Source organism: Mustelus asterias, chromosome 6, assembly GCF_964213995.1.
Source record: "Mustelus asterias chromosome 6, sMusAst1.hap1.1, whole genome shotgun sequence".
NCBI lineage: Eukaryota > Metazoa > Chordata > Chondrichthyes > Carcharhiniformes > Triakidae > Mustelus > Mustelus asterias.
In genome coordinates this window covers 41,807,776-41,825,200 of record NC_135806.1, presented here as the reverse complement: position 1 = coordinate 41,825,200, position 17,425 = coordinate 41,807,776, and the positions used below count along the sequence as shown (strand labels likewise).

Sequence of the window (17,425 nt, the reverse complement as noted above, 5' to 3'; positions counted from 1 at the left end):
CCTGAAGGAAGAAAAAAACTTGCTTTACTCCATAGAAACCCTACAGTGCCGAAAGAGGCCATTCGGCCCATCGAGTCTGCACCGACAACAATCCCACCTAGGCCCTATCCCCGTATCCCTACATATTTTACCTTCTAATCCCTCTAACCCTCATATTTACCCACTAATGCCTGCATCCCGGGTCACTAAGGGGCAATTTAGCTTGGCCAATCAACCTAACCTGCACATCTTTGGACTGTGGGAGGAAACTGGAGCACCCGGAGGAAACCCACGCAGACATGGGGGGAGAATGTGCAAACTCCACACAGTGACCCGAGCCGGGAATTGAACCCAGGTCCCTGGAGCTGTGAAGCAGCAGTGCTAACCACTATGCTACCGTGCCGCCCACTCCTTGAAACACAAATGCAGATTGGTTGATTGCTTTGAGGAACATCTCTATTCAGTGCCTGTCAGATTAATTTGCCACCCTACTTCCACTCTGACCTATTGGTCCTTTGCAGGACATCTGTCCAGGCCTTCTTTACACATGGGATGGCCTTCTCTTCCCGGCCCTTGACATCAGGATTCTGACCTCCTGCACCAGAAAAGATGGGCACTCATTTGTAAAACTGGGGGCACTTAGCCCTCCCTGACTTGTCATCCCATCTGCCATGGCCTCCTGGCAATAATGACCTTCCTCTGAATAGTTGTGATACTCACATCACCCTAAGCCTCATCCACAACTCCTGATAGCCTTCAGGGGCCCTTTTAAACCCTCCATCCGGGACCCGGCGCCGATGTGTTCTCACCCCCCGCCACTCAGAGACCAAAACAACAGACGCCTTAATTGGCCACTGAGTGTAATATTTGTGTTAACAATTTGAGAAACCCGCTTTACCCGTGTTGCCTTTGGACATAGCACCAAACTCAAAATACTGGCCATGGAACTGCATTTCCTCTTTCAATTAGGGACTTTACAGACTTCTGGACTCTTAACACTGTGTTGTGAAACTCATATTTTTCAAAACTACATTTTTCTTTAAAATATGGAAAGATTTTGCATTATTTGGACACTTGGCTGCTGATCTGGAGTTTTTTAAAAGGGTCACAAGTTCAACTTTGGACTGGGAGCAATCCTGCATTTTTCCAAATCACCTGATAATATGGTACTTGAAGGGGAAGAGCTGTTTGTCTGGTTGGAACTGCAATCATCTTGAACTGGCAAAGGCTGGTGATTTACTGAAAATGACATGACAGGGACAAGCTTTAAGTTTTGAACTCAGTGTGTTTTGGGGAATAAGCTGAGAAGGCTGCCCTGACTCGCACTCTCCCTGTTTTGTCTGAAATTTGGTGTGGTCATCAATCTGCAGTCAGAGAATTCTCACCTAAGTATATCTTGACTGCATTTGAAAACCTGAAAAGTTGAGAGAAGAATTGATCCAGCTTTATCTTCACCACGTTGGTGAAAACTTTCAGATATCGACTGGGACCAGCGGCCCATCTTCACACAAGGGAGTTCCAGATCGATAGCATTGAAACTCTGCAAACTTTATCCTTTATTTTATAAAGCCTTTATTTTGTAAAGACCCTGTCTGTTTGTTCTTTGCATGCATGCACTGGGGTATTTTTAAAAAGGAATTGATGGTTATACTTCCAGAGTACAATGGTGTGTGCACCAGTTCTTGCAACTTATTTCGAAAAATTATTTTTGTTTAATAATAAACAATAAATCTGAGTTTATTGAAAGAAGCCTGGTTAAAGTCTCTTTTTTTAATTCTGGGTCTAACAGTATTAAATGTAAATAATTGGCAATTTTAGTGAGTGAAGTAAACATTTAAACATGTGGATAAACTGCACACTCCTCCCATCCCTGTCATAACAACTAAGCTCAACTATTTCAGATCATAACTTTTGCCCCCATTTTTTCTAGACAGCAGCTATTGGTGATGATTTTGCTGTTCAGTCAAATAATCCTCCTTTCATTCCATCACCCTTTCACTAACTTAAAACCTGTTACTGCTCAATCACCTAAATCTTCCAGTCTCTGGATCATCAGAGATGGTAAGAAGTTTAACAACACCAAATAAAGTCCAACAGGTTTATTTGGTAGCAAAAGCCACACAAGCTTTCGGAGCCCCAAGCCCCTTCTTCAGGTGAGTGGGAATTCTGTTCACAAACAGGGCATATAAAGACACAAACTCAATTTACATGAATAATGGTTGGAATGCGACGGCACAGAGTCGCTGAGCAGAAACTGATAGCCAAGTTCCGCACACATGAGGACGGCCTCAACCGGGATATTGGGTTCATGTCACACTATTTGTAATCCCACAGCCTGCCTGGACCTGCAGAGTTTCACTGGCTGTCCTGTCTGGAGACAATACACATCTCTTTAGCCTGTCTTGATGCTCTCTCCACTCACATTGTTTGTATCTTAAAGACTTGATTAGCTGTAAGTATTCACATTCCAACCATTATTCATGTAAATTGAGTTTGTGTCTTTATATGCCCTGTTTGTGAACAGAATTCCCACTCACCTGAAGAAGCTCACCTTGGAGCTCCGAAAGCTTGTGTGGCTTTTGCTACCAAATAAACCTATTGGACTTTAACCTGGTGTTGTTAAACTTCTTACTGTGTTTACCCCAGTCCAACGCCGGCATCTCCACATCATCAGAGATGGGACAGAGGCCCCAAGATTCACGTGAGGATCCCGTGGAAGTCCTGATGTGTTGACCTTTGTGGGAATTGCCTGGCAAGTTTCAACTTCCAATCGGAAACTCCTTTGATCCCCAGAGCACTCCATGAATATCTCTGAGTCAGAGACTTTGGATATTTCCCTAGTACTCTCCTGGATAGTGATGACAAATTAACACCTAGTCTTAACACCTGGGGGACTACACAACTGTGGCAGCAGTCATTCACACTCCCAACAACACCTTTAACTAATGGTCTGACCACCCCGCCCCCCCCCCCCCTGTCCTCTCTCTCCCAATTTTTGAACTGCCCTTCACCTGATCTATCCCCAACCACCTTCTTGACTCCCCCTCTGGATCATGTCGCCATACTCTCACCACATGCCTCCCCCCACCTAACTATCCTCCTGACCTTTTGGTTCCTTTGCCATTCACCTTACGTTAGTGCTCTCTGGTTCTTGATCCTTCTGCCAGTGGAAACTGTTTCTATTTATTCAGCTAGACCCTTGATGATTCAAGAGGACATGCAAAATCTACCTTTGTACCAAGAAAATCCTAAGTTCATCTGTCCACATGAGCTCTCAGGGAATTGAATCCAACAGCCCAGCCAAGTACATCAGAGCATGTAGTATATGTGTTTTTCAGGCAGTCAGCCTAGTTTGGGGAAAAGTTAACTTAATTTATTACGCAAGAGTTGTTTCTTTAATTTGCAAGTGTTTTTAATAAAATGAAGTCCATCCTCTGTCTCAAAGAGTAAATCCAATTTTGAGTAATAAATTGGTCAAAGTATCTGTATAGAATATTTCCCAGGCAACTTTCATGGCTTTGAACATCTCTATTGAATCTCCTCTCACCCTTCCCAGGCCCAGCTTCTCCAATCTGTAGACAAATGAAATCTCTCATCACTGAATGCATCCTCTTAATTTTTTTCCCCCCTGTACCCCCTCTAATGCTTTCACATTCTTCCTAAAGCGTGGAACCCAGAATTGAATATATCAGTTGTGGTGAACCATCGTTGGTTCCCTCTAGGTAGTACTGAGCCAGGGTTGCTGTTGGGGTTAGGGATGGGTTGTTCTACTTGTTGCTGTTGGGGTTAGGGTTAGGCTGTTACACCTGTATTATAGTTATTATGGTACATCCCAGTCGGGCTCCGCCTCCTGGGAGAGGTATAAAGGTCACTGCTCTGTCTGGGCCCCCTCAGTCTGGGATCGTGTACTATACATGGTAGCTTCGTTGTAATAGTAAATAAAAGCCTTTATTTCCTTGAGCATCTCAAGCCTCGTGTGTGATAACGCGCATCACCAGTTAAGCTCAATGCAATAGTCTGTAAAGGTCAAGCATAACTTCCTTGTTTTTGTACTCTGCCTCCAGGATCCTGTGTGCCTTATTTTCCACTTCATAAGGACTTCCGAGTTTTTCTGTTATCTGCAAATTCTGAAATTGCATCCTGTGCATCAAATTCTGGGTTATTAACATGGATCAAGATCAACAGTGGTCCTAGCACCGACCATTAGCTTTGTTTCTGTCGCCAAAGATGCTGCCAGCATTTTCTGCTGGTGTTTTAGTTTGCCAGCATCCGCAGTATTTGATGAGTTAATGATGAAGGGCCTGTTTACCAAGAAGGGATTAATGGAAGAAGTAACAACAACAAGGACACATGATGAAGTTGTCCAATCAGCAGCTACCCCGTCCCCGGATGTTGCCCGATCCGCTGGCTAAAACAAATTAATATCCCCCATGATATTTCTCCGGGGTTTTTACAACAAGCAGCGCCCTGGACATTGACCTGCGATCCTGGAAAGTTCGCAATCCCTCAATACGCTCTCCGATGTGCCCGCTCGAGACAACAACTGCCACGTCGCGTCACAAGGCCGCTCACGTGACGTCAGCGGCCGCCCAGATGGCGGACCGAATGTGCGAGCGTGACGTCCTCGCGCAGAGCGCGCGCGCGCCGAGGCAGGCGGGAGCGCGCGCGTCCTCGTCCTCGAGATGCCGACGTCAGTGAGCGCGGCAAGGGGCGGGGCCCAGCGGGAAGTGTACGTGGAGACGCTGCGATGCGAAGGGAGAGTCAAGGAGACGGAGGTAATGGGCGGGTAGGCGGTGGGCTCGGATTCAATGGAGGCAACAAGCCCCCCCGGGCAGGGAGTTAGCTACTGGTTAGGCCTTCCGGGGTTAAGAGAAAGGGAGAGGAGGGGCTGGCAGTTGGGGGTAAGTGGGTGGTTTAGGGCGCCGTGAATGGTGAGGGCCTGGCCAGCCGGTTTGAGCAGCTCTGGGGAAATCTCCCGGGAAAAAGTGGGGGTCAGGCCACTGCCCACAGGTTGAGGGGGCCAGAGGCGGGTAGCGGGACTCATTTAGAATTCATACCGGTCTACCGGGAGAGAGTGGTTCTGTGGGATTAAATACAGTTCTTTTGGAAGAGAGTGGTTCCATGGAATTAATTTGGGATTAAATACAGTTATTATTGAAAAAGAGTGGTTCCATGGGATTAATTTGGGATTAAATACAGTTCTATTGGGAGAGAATGGTTCTGTGGGATTACTTTGGGATTAAATACAGTTATTATTGAAAAAGAGTGGTTCCATGGGATTAATTTGGGATTAAATACAGTTCTATTGGGAGAGAATGGTTCTGTGGGATTACTTTGGGATTAAATACAGTTATTATTGAAAAAGAGTGGTTCCATGGGATTAATTTGGGATTAAATACAGTTCTATTGGGAGAGAATGGTTCTGTGGGATTACTTTGGGATTAAATACAGTTATTATTGAAAAAGAGTGGTTCCATGGGATTAATTTGGGATTAAATACAGTTCTATTGGGAGAGAATGGTTCTGTGGGATTACTTTGGGATTAAATACAGTTATTATTGAAAAAGAGTGGTTCCATGGGATTAATTTGGGATTAAATACATTTCTTTTGGATTGAGTGGTCCTGAGGATTACTTTGGGATTGAATAGTTGTATTGAAAGAGAGTGGTCCCATGGGATTAATTTGGGATTAAACGCATTTCCACTGGGAGAGAGTGGTTCTGTGGGATTAATTTTGGATTAAATACAGTAATAATGGAAGAGTGCTTCTGGGATTAATTTGGGATTAAGTACAGTTCTACTGGGAGAGTAGTTAGGTGAGATTAATTTTGGATTAAATACAGTTCTATTGAGCGAGAGTGGTTTGGTGGAATTTATTTGGGATTGATTCAGTTTTATTGGGAGAGAGTGGCTCCATGGGATTAATTTGGGATTGACAGGCCTGTTGAGAGAGAATGGTTCGGTGGGATTAATTTCAGATTGATACAGGTCTTTGGGAAAGGCTAGGATAGTGATTAGTTTTAGATTGTTTGAGTACGCAGTCTGAGGACAGAAATAGAATGGCCATGTTGTAAACTTCTGTGGTTCTAAATCTGATTTTCACTTTGTTTTTCATTATTTCCCTGAAATTCAGGATTGTCTACAGTACCATGGAGCCTTCCTTAAAGTTCTCTGCCCTCTTTTTCATTTAATGATACAGTCATTATGAAATTTAATCTCCATGTTCCTAAAATGCAGTCTGGGGCTGCTTTCTGGTGGCTGTAATGTTTGGAGCACTATATGTTGGGTAATTTGGAAAAACTGGCCCTTTTAATCTGGGAATAATCCTCCTCCAATCTACTGTTGTCATTTGACCTCAGGAAGACCCAACCTTGATCCTTAAATTGTTGCAAACTTCTGCCTCATCTCCAACTTCCATTTATGCTTCAAATTCCTTGAATGTGTTGCTGCCTCCCAAGTACATGATCATCTTTTCCACATTTTGTCTGAATTCTTCCAATCAGATTTCTGTCTGCTGCAGTATTTAATAACCCATAATCAAAATCATATATCCTAGGTAATCATAGTAATCAATTCCTCCTCACTCTTCTCTACCAATTTGTAGTGTTTAGATGATTGGACATGCCAACCTCTCTAATGTGCCCTCTATAGTCCAGCTGAGTGGGATGCCCTGTCTGGTTCCATTCCTACTTACTCAATCATAACTAGAGAAGCACTTGCAAAGGCTTCCCTCGCCCATTCCATTAACTCCAGCTTCTATCCTTGGTCCCCCTTGCATTTCTCATCTACAGACTCCTTTTACATCATCCAAAAACGTGTATGCTGATGACATTGAATTCTGATTAGTAAGTTTGCGGATGTCACAAAAATTGGTGGAGTTGCAGATAGTGACACGGATTTCAAAGCATACAGTAGGATTTAGATAATGCAAACTTGGGCAGAGAAATAGCTGATGGAGTTTAATCCAGACAAACACAAGGTGATGCATTTTGGAAGATCAAATTATGCAGTAAATGGCAGAACTCTTAGGAGCTTTGACAGAAAGGAACCTGGGCGGATCCCTGAAAGTGACAACAGGGGTGGATAAGGTGGTCAAGAAGGCATACAGCATGCCTACTTTTATCGGTTGGGATATCAAGTATGAAAGTTGGCAAGTTATGTTACAGCTGTACAAAACTTTTAGTTAGACTGCATTTGGAATATTGTGTGCAGTTCCAGACACTACAGAAGGACGTGGCTGCTTTGGAGCGGGTGCAAAGGAGGTTTACAAGGATGTTGCCTGGTCTGGAGGGTTTTAGGCATGAGGAGAGGTTGGATAAACTTGGATTGTTTTCACTGGAAAGGCTGAGGGGCGATCTGATAGAAGTCTACAAAGTTATGAGAGGCATAGATAGGGTGGATAGTTAGAGGCTTTTTCCCAGGGTGGAAGGGTTGACTATATAAGAGGGTAGCCATGATGTGGAGATGTCGGCGTTGGACTGGGATAAACACAGTAAGAAGTCTCTCAACACCAGGTTAAAGTCCAACAGGTTTATTTGGTAGCAGAAGCCGATACAAAATTGTTGTCTTGACAGAAGCGAGAGGGTGGTTGTAGAGAGTTGTTTTTCAAACTAGAGGCCTGTGACCAGCGGTGTGTCTCAGGGATCAGTGCTGGCTGGGTCCACTGTTATTTGTCATTTATATTAATGATTTGGATGAGAATATAGGGGGCATGGTTAGTAAGTTTGCAGATGACACCAAGATTGGTGGCATAGTGGACAGTGAAGAAAGTTATCTCCAATTGCAATGGGATCTTGATCAATTGGGCCAGTGGGCTGACAAATGGCAGATGGAGTTTAATTTAGACAAATGCGAGGTGATGCATTTTGACAGATTGAACCAGGGCAGGACTTACTCAGTTAATGGCAGGGCGTTGGGGAGAGTTACAGAACAAAGGGATCTAGGGGTACATGTTCATAGCTCCTTGAAAGTGGAGTCACAGGTGGACAGAGTGGTGAAGAAGGCATTCGGCATGCTTGGTTTCATCGGTTAGAACATTGAATACAGGAGTTGGGACGTCTTGTTGAAGTTGTACAAGAGGTTGGTAAGGCCATACTTGGAATACTGTGTGTAATTCTGGTCACCCTATTATAGAAAAGATATTATTAAACTAGAAAGAGTGCAGAAAAAATTTACTAGGATGCTACCGGGACTTGATGAATTGAGTTATAAGGAGAGGCTGAATAGACTGGGACTTTTTTCTTTGGAGCGTAGGAGGCTGAGGGGTGACCTTATAGAGGTCTATAAAATAATGAGGGGCATAGACAAGGTAGATAGTCAATATATTTTCCCAAATGTAGGGGAGTCTAAAACTAGAGGGCATAGGTTTAAGATGAGAGGGGAGAGATACAAAAGGGTCCAGAGGGGCAATTTTTTCACAGAGGGTGGTGAGTGTCTGGAACAAGCTGCCAGAGTTTGTAGTAGAGGCGGGTACAATTTTATCTTTTGAAAAGCATTTGGATAGTTACATGGGTACGATGGGTATGGAGGGATATGGGCCAAATGCGGGCACTTGGGATTAGCTTAGGAGTTTTTTAAAAAAAGGGCGGCATGGACAAGTTGGGCCGAAGGGCCTGTTTCCATGCTGTAAACTTCTATGACTAGCTTTCGGAGCGCTGCCCCTTCACTCACCTGATGAAGGGGCAGCGCTCCGAAAGCTAGTGGCTTGTGCTAACCTGGTGATGTGAGACTTCTTACTGTGTATACAAGAGGGCACAGGTTTAAGCTGAGAGGTGATAAGTTTAGGGGAGATGCGCAGGGAAAGTTTTTCAGAGGGTGGTGGGTGCCTGGAACGCACTGCCAGTGGAGGTGGTGGAAGCAGGCATGTTAGCAACTTTCAAGGTGTATCTTGATAGACACATGGGAGGTGAACAGAGGGATAGAAACCGCATGTTTGTGCGGGCTTGATGGGCCGTACTGTACTGTATTCTTTGTTTTACCTTGCCATCACTGCTCTTGACACCTGATTTGTCACATTGCTTCACTGAAATCCAGTCAGAGATGAGCAGAAATTTCCTCTGACTAAACACACAAAACCAAAGTCTTTGTTTCCTGCAATTGATTCTATTGGTCGTCCTATATGAATCTGAAACAGACCGTTCATATCCTTGACATTCTGTTTGATCCTGTGATATACCTGACCCAATGCTTGTTTCATCACCAAGCCAGTTCATTTCACCTCTGTAACATTACCTGTCTCCATCCTCACCTCAGCTCATCTGCTTTAGACCTCATCCATTCCTGTAGATCCTGTAGATTGTGATGCTCTCCTGACTGGCTTCCTGTCTCCCATCCTCCATAAACTTACAATCATCCAAAATCTGGCTGCCTGCATCCTAGCTCACACTAATGTCTGTTTATTCAGTACCTTGGTGCTCGCTGGCCTACACTGGCTCCTGATCCAGCCTTGAACAGGCGGCACGGTAGCACAGTGGTTAGTACTGCTGCTTCACAGCTCCAGGGACCTGGGTTCGATTCCCGGCTTGGGTCACTGTCTGTGTGGAGTTTGCACATTCTCCTCGTGTCTGCGTGGATTTCCTCCGGGTGCTCCGGTTTCCTCCCACAGTCCAAAGATGTGCGGGTTAGGTTGATTGGCCATGCTAAAAATTGCCCTTAGTGTCCTGAGATGCGTAGGTTAGAGGGATTAGTGGGTAAATATGTAGGGATATGGGGGTAGAGCCTGGTTGGGTTTGTGGCCGGTGCAGACTCGATGGGCCGAATGGCCTCTTTCTGTACTGTAGGGTTTCTATGTTTCTATGATTTTAAAATGATCATCTTTGGTTTCATTTTACCATGATCTCATCCCTCCCTATCTCTGTATCTCTTTAGCTCCTCAATCAGTCACTGCCTTTCTCAAATTCCAGCCTCTTGACCATCCCTAATTTTAAATGTTCCACTATTGGTGCCATGCCTTCAGCTATCTAGGTTCGAAGCTTTGGAATTCACTCCTTCTGTCCACCTCTTTCTCTTTATTTTCTTTCGGAGACTCTTAAAATCAATCTCTTTGACAAAGCTTTTGATTATTGCCCTAATGTCTCCTTGCGTGTTCAGTGTGAAATATCAAAAGATCTTAGTATATTAAAGGTACTATGTAAATACAAATTGCTGAAATTGTTAATTATTTGATGAGACAGTAATGAAACTTTTTAAAAGAAAATCAGGAGCCACAGACCCATATTTTTTAAAGTCTATTTATTAGTGTCACAAGTAGGTTTACACTAACACTGCGATGAAGTTGTTGTGAAAATTCCCTAGTCGCCACACTCTGGCACCTGTTTGTGTACACTGAGGGACAATTTAGCGCGGCCAATGCACCTAACCAGCACGTCTTTCGGACTGTGGGAGGAAACCGGAGCACCCGGAAGAAACCCATGCAGACACAGAACGTGCAGACTCCGCACATTTTACAAAAAAAACACACGCACAAAACATCTCTCTCAGAGCACTGAGCTGAACAAAAGTGGATGTGTAATCAGTTTGCTCGTGTTATGGAGATATATAATGCTGGTCTGCTCGCTGTTAATGGAATAGATTGAATATTTTATATCTATATGATGGCAACTGAGGTGCCTGGAAGGAAAAGTGTGTCAGAGCTGCACTGAGATTCCCAAAATGGTGGTGTGATTAAAGTTGTTTTCAGTTCACCTGAAAGGCAGTTTCTCTGGTATATAAAGTCAGTAGTTAGACGATTTAGAAACAGAATAATCTCTGGCAAGTTTCAGTTTCAATTTGTTGCCTTGTGAATAATTTTTTTCACTTTACATTGTGCAGATTTCCTGAAAATTCACAACAGGAAGCATTTTTCTTGTTAGTGCCATTAGATTTGCCTTCTCAAATGTTGTACATCATTTCTTAAGAACTGTGGCATTTGTGTTAATGAAAGCATGCTAATTTCAAAGGAACCCATGTTGATCTGTTGGCTAAGGAAGCTATACTGAATGATTTTGGCTTTTCAGCATGAAATATTTTTCCATAGAATATTGATTTATTACTCTATAGAAAGCCATTTCCTGGATTGAAGTCTTTTAGAAGCTGAATAGGAGCAAACTTTGACTTCCTCAGCCCATTTGGCTTTTCTCCCTTCAGAAGTTTCAGGTCTCCTAATACCTCAAATTTAAAATGCTCATTCTCGTATTTAAATCCCGTTTATGGTTTTGCCACTCCCCCTATCTTGTAACCTTTTCAACCTTCCAATAACAAAAGAGATGTTTAACCTTTGGCAAACAGTGCTGTTCCTGCTCAGACTGAATGGTAAAGAAAGCTTACAATATTAGTTTGCGTACTTGTTATTTTAGAAATATCTCAGTTTTGAAGTATCAGTGATCAGTGTCTATTGTAATCAAACGTGACAGCTGTTCTGTGCACAGCAAGCAATAGGGCAATATCTCCAAAAAGCCACTGACTCCACAATATGGCTTTTTCAGATGGTGTGATTGACATTGTGTTTGTTCTGCATGGATTATCACGGGCACCTGTCTATTAATTTTATTGTGTGTATGTTGCAGTGTTTCTTACAATACCCGTAGGTCAAGACTGCTTGTGATTTTGGTCATCTGCAAAATACCACTTGCGCTGCTGTAGATTCACACCTGTGGCAGTCTAATATTTTGGGGGTAGCTGCTATTTTGTAAAATAACTTGTGTGCAAAATCCAATTGCAATATACACAGGCCTCAAACTGAATTTGGCTGCCTTTCTGGCACTGACAACCTCTTACCTTTAATGACCCAAAAATAAACAGCAGGAAATAATGGAATTCCACTCTAATTAATCAGCTTTGGTGATTAGTTTTAGTTCTTTGAAGGTCACACTGGAGGAGGAATTCTGGTTGCCACACTATAGGAAGGATGTGATTGCGTTGGAAAGGGTACAGAGGAGATTCACCAGGATGTTGCCTGGGGGTTGTCAGGATGCTTCCTAGGCTGGAGTGTTTCAGCAATGAAGATAGACTGGTTAGTCTGAGGTTGCTTGCCTTGGAGCAGAGAAGGCTGAGGTGGATCCTCATTGAGATGTACAAAATTATGAAGGACATAAAGTGAATAGGAAGAAATTTTTCTCCTGTGTAGAGGGATTACTAACCAGGGAGCATAGATTTAAGGCAAGGACCAGGAGATTTAGAGGGGATTTGAGGAAAACCTTTTCACCCAGAAGGAATGTAGAACTCATTGCTTGAAAGGGTGATGGAGGCAGGGACCCTCATAACATTTAGATGAGCACCTGAAACACCATAGTACACAAGGCTACAGACCAAGTGCTGGAAAATGGGATTAAAATAGAAAGGTGCTTGATGGCTGACACAGACATGATGGGCTGAAGGATCTCTTTCTGTCCTGTAAAGCTCTGATTCTTTATGTAAGTTGATGGGGAAATAGCAGCAATACCTTCTAATCTCTTGTAAGAGGGTGGCAGTTTGTGTGTGAACCCCTTCATTTTTACACCTGCATTTGTCTTTAAATGGAAAAGCTGTCAGCTGTGGAATTCTGCAACTCATTTTCTCACTAAGAGCCCTGCTGGGATATTTGAATTGTTTTCTATTTAATTTGACCTTTCTGGAAGGTAGGCAAAATCAGTAAATGGAAGCTTGCCATTTGTAATAACTTATTGACTATACTGGGCTACTGAACTTTATTTTCAGTGTGCCAAATTTATGCTTGTAATGGCAAGCACATAGCTACACAATCTATGTTTTAGCTGTGATGCTTCATTGAAATCTGCTTGAGATGGTGCTATGTTGGGTCAATGTCATCTCCAATCCCCGGCTAGATTCAACACACCACCTCTTATCTGACCCATGCACTTCTGGCAATGGCCTAATTCACTGAGCTGTAAATGGTGAGGGAAGGTTTGAATTCATGGCTGAGGGGATGGTGCAGGAGGGAGGGGTTCAGGTACTTAAGCAATTGGGGCTCGTACTGGGGAAGGTGTGACCTCTATGAGAAGGATGGTCTACACCTTAATCAGAAGGGGACCAATATCCTGGGGGGTAAATTTGCTAAGGCCATGCAGGGAGGTTTAAACTGATTCGGGGGGGGGGAGGGATCCTGAGTAGTGGGGCTGAAAGTGAGGGATGCATGGATGGGGACTGCAATGCACGGCATTGCAGAGGTGGGGTGGAGCAGGGTTTGAAATGTGTATACTTCAATGCCAGGAGTATTCGCAATAAAGTGGGTGAACTTGCAGCGTGGATCAGTACCTGGGACTTCGATGTTGTGGCTATTTCAGAGACATGGATAGAGCAGGGGCAGGAATGGATGCTGCAGGTCCCGGGGTTCAAATGTTTTAGTCGAAGTAGGGAAGGAGGTAGAAGAGGGGGAGGGGTAGCATTATTGGTCAGAGATTGTATCACAGTGTCAGAGAGGAGGTTTGATGAGGACTTATCTGTTGAGGTAGTATGGGCGGAGATTAGAAATAGGAGAGGAGAGGTCACCCTGTTGGGAGTCTTTTATAGACCTCCTAAAAGTTCTAGAGAGGTTGAGGAAAGGATTGCGGAGTCAATCCTGCTTAGGAGTGAAAGTAATAGGGCAATTGTTATGGGGGATTTTAACTTGACTAATATTGACTGGAATTGTTATAGCTCTAGCTCGTTAGAGGGGTCAGTTTTTGTTCAAAGCGTGCAGGAAGGTTTTTTGACTCAGTATGTAGACAGGCCAACTAGAGGTGAGGCTATATTGGATCTGGTGCTGGGAAATGAGCCAGACCAGGTGCTAGACTTGGAAGTTGGTGTGCATTTTGGTGATAGTGACCACAATTCGGTTACGTTCACCTTAGTGATGGAAAGGGATAGGCATGAACCTCGGGCCAGTGGTTTTAGCTGGGGGAAGGGTAATTATGAGGCTATTAGGAGAGAATTAGGAAACATAGGTTGGACTAGGAGATTACAGGGACTGGGAACGTCCGACATGTGGAGTTTTTTCAAGGAGCAGCTACTGCGAGTCTGTGATAGGTATGTCCCTGTCAGGCAAGGAGGAATTGGTAGGGCTAGGGAACCGTGGTGCACCAAAAAAGTTTCTTTGTTGGTTAAAAAGAAAAAGGAGGCTTATGTTCGGATGAGACGTGAGCACTCGGGTAGTGCACTAGAAAGCTTTAGATTGGCTAAGAGGGAGTTGAAGAGCGAGCTTAGAAGGGCTAAAAGGGGACATGAGAAGACTTTGGCGGATAGGGTTAAAGAGAATCCTAAGGCGTTCTATAGGTATGTCAAGAACAGAAGGTTGGTTAGGGCAAGTTTAGGGCCAGTTATAGATGGCAGAGGGAAGTTATGTGTGGAACCGGAGGAGATTGGTGAAGCATTGAACCAATATTTCTCTTCGGTGTTCACGCAAGGGGACATGAATATAGCTGAGGAGGACACTGGGTTGCAAGGGAGTAGAATAGACAGTATTACAGTTGATAAGGAGGATGTGCAGGATATTCTGGAGGGTCTGAAAATAGATAAATCCCCTGGTCCGGATGGGATTTATCCAAGGATTCTCTGGGAGGCAAGAGAAGTGATTGCAGAGCCTCTGGCTCTGATCTTCAGGTCGTCGTTGGCCTCTGGTATAGTACCAGAAGATTGGAGGTTAGCGAATGTTGTCCCATTGTTTAAGAAGGGGAACAGAGACTTCCCCGGGAATTATAGACCGGTGAGTCTCACTTCTGTTGTCGGCAAGATGTTGGAAAAAATTATAAGGGATAGGATTTATAGTTATTTGGAGAGTAATGAATTGATAGGTGATAGTCAGCATGGTTTTGTGGCAGGTAGGTCGTGCCTTACTAACCTTATTGAGTTTTTTGAGAAAGTGACCAAGGAGGTGGATGGGGGCAAGGCAGTGGACGTGGTATATATGGATTTTAGTAAGGCGTTTGATAAGGTTCACCATGGTAGGCTTCTGCAGAAAATGCAGATGTATGGGATTGGGGGTGATCTAGGAAATTGGATCAGGAATTGGCTAGCGGATAGGAAACAGAGGGTGGTGGTTGATAGTAAATATTCATCATGGAGTGCGGTTACAAGTGGTGTACCTCAGGGATCTGTTTTGGGGCCACTGCTGTTTGTAATATTTATTAATGATCTGGATGAGGGTATAGTTGGGTGGATTAGCAAATTTGCTGATGACACCAAAGTCGGTGGTGTGGTAGACAGTGAGGAAGGGTGTCGTAGTTTGCAGGAAGACTTAGACAGGTTGCAAAGTTGGGCCGAGAGGTGGCGGATGGAGTTTAATGCGGAGAAGTGTGAGGTAATTCACTTTGGTAGGAATAACAGATGTGTTGAGTATAGGGCTAACGGGAGGACTTTGAATAGTGTGGAGGAGCAGAGGGATCTAGGTGTATGTGTGCATAGATCCCTGAAAGTTGGGAATCAAGTAGATAAGGTTGTTAAGAAGGCATATGGTGTCTTGGCGTTTATTGGTAGGGGGATTGAATTTAGGAGTCGTAGCGTTATGTTGCAACTGTACACAACTCTGGTGCGGCCGCACTTGGAGTACTGTGTGCAGTTCTGGTCCCCACATTACAGGAAGGATGTGGAGGCTTTGGAGAGGGTGCAGAGGAGGTTTACCAGGATGTTGCCTGGTATGGAGGGGAGATCCTATGAGGAGAGGCTGAGGGATTTGGGATTGTTTTCGCTGGAAAGGCGGCGGCTAAGAGGGGATCTTATTGAAACATATAAGATGATTAGAGGTTTAGATAGGGTGGATAGTGATAGCCTTTTTCCTCTGATGGAGAAATCCAGCACGAGGGGGCATGGCTTTAAATTGAGGGGGGGTAGTTATAGAACCGATGTCAGGGGTAGGTTCTTTACCCAGAGGGTGGTGAGGGATTGGAATGCCCTGCCAGCATCAGTAGTAAATGCGCCTAGTTTGGGGGCGTTTAAGAGATCCGTAGATAGGTTCATGGACGTAAAGAAATTGGTTTAGGTTGGAGGGTCACAGTTTTTTTTTTTAACTGGTCGGTGCAACATCGTGGGCCGAAGGGCCTGTTCTGCGCTGTAATGTTCTATGTTCTATGTAGGTGGCTGGATCATGCCTGTCTCTAGATTTTGTGCAGTGTACACAGTGGTGACTTGGGAGTCTTCAAACTTGGAGCACCATACTAAAGAAAGCGGAATTCAGCTGGGCAGCTCTTTTTTGGCCAACATAGACATGATGGGTCAGATGGCCTCCTTTTGTGCTGTAATCTTTTATGATTCTATGTCCATACTTTGCTAACCTGTTCTTGGAAGAGCTGTATTCAGATGCAGGTTTATTGCATGTTTTTTGGGTGTATCTGTTGTTTCCTTGATTTTTCAAAACATACAAGATCCTGGGTGGTCTTGACAGGGTGGATCTGGAGAAAATGTTTCCTCTTGTGGCAGAATGTAGAACTAGGGGTTACTCTTTAAAAATAAGGGGTTGCCCATTTAAAACAGGTGAAGTAAAAATATTTCACTGAGGGTCATGAGTCTTTGGAACTGTCATCCTGAAGAGGTTGTGGAAGCAGCATTTTTGAATATTTTTAAAGATAGAGGTGGATAGATTTTTGGTAAACAAGAGGCTGATAGGTTATCAGGAGTGGGTGGAGTGCAGATTTCAGGCTTCTATTGGATCAGCCATGATCTTATTAAGTGGTGGAACAGGCTAAAGGGGCTGAATGGCCTACTCCTGCTCCTTGCTCGTATGTTCCTTAAAGCAGGATAGATTTCAGTAGTTATTTTAAAAAAACATCCTTGGGACACCCTGCTGTAACTCCTGAAAGAAAAAGCATTGCAATTTTTATTGTTATAAGCTGTAGAAATACTATTCTCATAAAGTCAGTAAGGATGAGAAAAAGATTACAGAACTTCTGAGATGCTATGCACTATATACTATGTGGCTTACTTTATTGGCTAGGAATTGATTAACTTGCTTAGCCCAGTTGAAAAACCTGTGAAATGAGCTAGGCTGGTAGAATTTTTATCACGTGGCCCCATCAGATGCCTGGAAAAAAAAGTTTCAGCCTTAAGAGGCAATCTCCTGAACGCTGTACTGAGTCTCTCTGATCACTTCCATCCAATGCAATTAGATTTCAGTTGGTTGTGATTACTTTCCTCAGCCCCAGTTTACTTCCTGGAAGAGATAATTAATCATTGGCAGCTCATAGTCCTCTACGATCACTATCTGCCAAGATATTCCACATGAGGTTATTGCAAAAGCAAAGTGCACTAATGTTGCTTCGTCACTGGAGAAGTCAAAAATTGTAGCTGAGTCAGAAACCATTTAAATGAAGAATAGACATTTTAAACAGGTAGCTACACTGAGATTCTTTTAAATTGCTCTAGTAAAGCTGACATGACAATATGAAATAATGTATCTTCAGAGATATGAAAACAGTGATTAACCTTGACCATAAAGATTATTGGGTTGTTCATTTATCTGTTGCCAGATACATTGTTCACTTTTTTATCAAACTGCAGATTA

General features: G+C 43.7%; 1 protein-coding gene across 4 annotated transcripts in view; it reads left to right on the top strand.

The window, feature by feature from the left end:
* Window positions 1-3,420: 3,420 nt before the first annotated feature.
* LOC144494826 (mitochondrial nicotinamide adenine dinucleotide transporter SLC25A51-like) overlaps window positions 3,421-17,425 on the top strand; it is a 33,562-nt gene continuing 19,557 nt past the window's right edge. For 3 of the 4 annotated variants that reach the window (XM_078214224.1, XM_078214222.1, XM_078214225.1), the window contains exon 1: window positions 3,421-4,754. The gene's annotated coding sequence lies outside the window, so the exon portion shown is untranslated. Of the gene's footprint in view, window positions 4,755-9,824; window positions 11,269-17,425 lie in introns of those variants that run through there. The other variant, XM_078214223.1, reaches the window with a different exon arrangement.